Raw genomic sequence first — 4,123 nt, forward strand, 5'->3', positions numbered from 1 at the left:
GTGCTTGGTTTCATTGCAACTCATCCCTTGGCACACCACCTCTCTCACACTTCATCCACCACCCACCACCACCATAATACCATCATCCACCACCATCATCCATTGTCCATCGTAGAGTGTGTGAGTCTTCTCGGGATCCAAGATTGATAGTAAGAGTTCTTGACAATCAAGGCCATGTTTGCCTAAGTCTCTTACATCACTTGGTGAAGACAAATGTTTAGTATAATACTTTTTATTTTTAATCTTTTGCACTTTTTATTTGGTTTTGTATTAATGACTTTAATAACTAGTTACTTATGTTGAAGGTGATCTTTCCTTATCGTTTGTCCGTGGTGTCTTGGCATTATTTTGCTGTCTATATAAAATAAAAGATTTTCACCATTCATATCTCCACGGTCTATATGGAGGTATGTTGGCTACCTGGTCGGGGGTTAAGGGAACGGTTTGGTAAGGGTCTTGCCCTTGTTCAGCGTTTAGAGGTCCTGCAAGGGACCTGGGTCAAATTTAGTAGGATCTCCTTCAATGCCCATAGGTATTGGATGGCGGGGATCCAAACTCTTTGACCCCCTCATAAGTTAACTACTATTAATACTATAACCCGGCTATTTAGGACTGTATCCCTGCTGACTCAGACTACTTAGCCGAGGGTAACGTCACCGCCAAAAGCGGGGCCTACCATAATTTGCATTAATAACTTAATTCATTATCTTCCAATAATCCAACCCTTTAGGATTGTATCCTTGCTGACTCAAACTACTGGGTTGAGGGTAACGTCGCCTCCAAAAGAGGGGCCTACTACAATAACTAAGATAATCTCTTAAACAAGTGCAAAAGTGCGAAAATAATCAAAGGTTATACTAATACACGAGTCGGATCCAAGTGATTCATCTTGTCTATCTGTTTTTATTTTATTTTATTTTTTTCAGCATTTAGTTAGTTTTTATTTTTTTCTAGTTTAAAAACCTTTTCTAACCTTTTTGATTTGATTAGACGTTGAGGATAAACCGGTACTAAAAGCTCTTGTGTCCTTGGACGACCTCGGTATCTTACCAACACTATACTACGTCCACGATGGGTGCACTTGCCCATATGTGTGTTTAGTGTTAGTGAATATCGTGTTTTATAAATTTAAAACTTGGCTAAAAGTGTAAAAAGGGCTTAAAAATATACATCAAAAATATATCACACTTCACGCACATCAGGCGTTTTCAGCCAACCCACGCCTCAACCCAAGCCCCATACCGCATAGTCTAAGAATAACATCACAATCTTGACGAGTTAAAGTTTGAAAACTCAACAGGATGTTACCTCCGTCCAACATAAAGGAATAATGTTTTACTTTCAGGTTTTTTTATGATAATTTGATACATATTGTAATGTGTGTAACATAAGTTTTATCTAACAGAAGACCTGAATATGGAAAATTGTTTGCCTAGCACCGACAAATTATACATATATTATTAAACGAAGTTAATGAACAGTAAATTTATTGTTATAATAATATAACATCAATATTAAACCTTCACGTGCCCTTCCACCATCCAACACCACCAAATCCCCTCACATCACCCTACCGTCGCCCTTCCACCATCCAGCACCACCAAATCCGGCCACCGGACATCACTCCACACTCCTGTCCCCCCACAACATGCGTCATCCACCGTGCCTCTACCGACATCGACACTGCCCCTCCCATCACTACCACCGGTCTGGCTCAAACCGGCGTCAATCGACGTCGGCGACACAGCGACTTAGAGACGGAAAGAGGAGGCCATGCAAGAAGAGAGGGACTGCAGGGTTTTGGGAAGGGTTATCCGGTTAGGGTTCTGACAACTCTGTATGCTACACAAGGCGGCGGCGTCGGAGATCCTACGGCATGTGTCCTTCGTCATGGATTCACCGTTTGAGATCAATACTCAACAGCAACAGCTCGCCACCGCCTTCCCAGAACTCTCAATTCATCCCCAGGTATACTTATTCTCCCAAATTCTGTTGAAGTTAGGGTGTTCCAATGAATATGATCAACCTAGGGTTGTAATCTTAGGCAGGAGAAGAAGAAGGAAGTGGTTTCAGGTACTCATCCCCGTTGTATGCAGGTTTAACCTGATAACAACGATAGCACCGGTAGAAAACAATAAACTATCAAAAAAAGTGACGTGAACGGGTAAACACCAACGTTAATATACGCTAAACTTTGCAACCATTTGAGTCGTTTTGATGCTAAAAATGCATTGTTCCTAGAGAAGAATATTTCCACTGATCTGGTCGCCCACCGCAAACTTTCAAAATCGATTATTGATGATAAAAGGATAGTCTTATAAAAAATATGAAAGATGGTATTTGCATTGCAAGAACTTTCTTTGATAGGGGTTGTTTAGTTTAAGTTGATTAGTGGTAATTAGGAGTGTAAATTGTTGTTTAAAAGAAACAACAAAACCTGTAATATCTGTACAAACCCAACAGAAAGTTACTTTTATTGTACTATTTGAATCTCTTATCACTGCAATATATCCTAACATTTCCATAGTACACAAACTGTAGGAGTATGTCCTTGAAAAAAGAAAGTATATTTTTAAGTCTAGAAGGGAACATATAATATTGTTTATGACAAGGAGCAAGGATTTAGGGGTGAACACTATTTGATTTGAGTTAACTTTGGTTTTATATCATTTGGTTATTGGTCAAAACTTTTGGCTTGGCCTTCACATTTCTTCATCTTATAGTTCCTATTTAAAAAGGAAAAAAGTAGTGACAGTGATTTTGTTTCCGACATACTAACTTAATTCGAACCACTGTCGAAATAAATTAGATGAGCCTTAAAGGAGGTTATTAATTAGAACACCAAATGGACTCCTTCCACATAAAAGGTGGACTTCAATCACTTTCTTCCTTTGTTTTCAATCAAACTTTCTCGAGCTTTTTAAATCTATTTTAAGGGGGCGTTTGGTTCGCGGAATGATTTAGAATTAGATTTGGAATTTGTATAGAAATTAGAATTTTAAGGAATTGGATTTGGAATTTAAACATTCCAATTGGAATCGGAAATTATTGGAAATGGAATCTCAATTCTATTTTTTTGTGTTTGGTTGTCAAATGAATTGGAATCCATCACCCCGGCACCCACAACCACCAGTTCGGGTCGAAACGGCTCGCGTCGAAACGGTTCGGGTTGAATCGGTTCGATTCGAAACGGTACAAGTTGAACGATTCGCGTCGAAACGGTTCGAGTCGAAACGGTAAGGGTCGAAATGGTTCGCGTAGAAACGGTTCGATTCGAAACGGTACAGGTTTAAAAACTGATATATCAAGTACTACTCAGTGTGTTCGTATTAGTGTTTTTTCAGTTCTGTTGTGATTTTGTTGAAATAATTGTTGTGTGGAAATATAGATATGCGGGTGTGTGTATAGATATATACACATATATATATATATGGGGAGGTGAGATAAAGTGTTAATATGAAGGGTAGGTGGGCAAAGGTGATTTATGGTACTGTTGTATATGACTGAAGCACTTCTTAGTCATTTCAGATTCAACCAGCTCACAAAAGAAAGTGTGCAGGGAATGATCAAGGGGAAAGCACCTTTTTTGCGGTTGCAAACTAGGACAAAAACGCAACTGCAATCCGTTTGTCAAGCAGCCATGTCGACTAACAACATCTCTTTTTCACAGGTTATGAAACTAACATACCCGATGTTAGTCCCAAAACTGGCAACCACAACAATTATATGAAATCTATATACCTAAGAGCTTATCAATTGAAGGATGTTCTTTATGTCTGTTTCTATGACGAATATATGTGTTATTTTCTATGATCATATTCCCAGTTGTTTTTAAGCCGCAACAAAGCGTGGCGGGCAAAAATTCTATCGTTTGTATACGTTGGGCCTTAATTTTTAAGCCCCCTGCCGCAACGCGGCGGGTTTAAAACCTAGTTCACTGAAAATACAACTTTGTAATTGTACGTATTTGGATTTTGATAATTCAATAAACAGAAAAAATACAAAATAAAAATTTACTTATTTTATTAGTGATTATGACAAAAGATCAAATATAAATATGGTTATGGTACAAAACGTACGGATGGTGTGGAAAAGTAAAAAAAGGACGGTGATATTTTCGTAA

General features: G+C 38.4%; 1 long non-coding RNA gene across 2 annotated transcripts; it reads left to right on the forward strand.

Moving 5' to 3' along the window:
• The first annotated feature begins 1,481 nt into the window (after window positions 1-1,481).
• Window positions 1,482-3,816, forward strand: LOC110895329. 2 transcript variants are annotated; one of them, XR_004874208.1, is made up of 2 exons: window positions 1,482-1,968; window positions 3,529-3,816. It is a non-coding gene; the product is annotated as an uncharacterized LOC110895329 (long non-coding RNA). The 2 variants fall into 2 exon arrangements; XR_002567075.2 differs by having other exon boundaries at window positions 3,560-3,816.
• Window positions 3,817-4,123: the final 307 nt, after the last annotated feature.

Source organism: Helianthus annuus, chromosome 12, assembly GCF_002127325.2.
Source record: "Helianthus annuus cultivar XRQ/B chromosome 12, HanXRQr2.0-SUNRISE, whole genome shotgun sequence".
Lineage (NCBI taxonomy): Eukaryota > Viridiplantae > Streptophyta > Magnoliopsida > Asterales > Asteraceae > Helianthus > Helianthus annuus.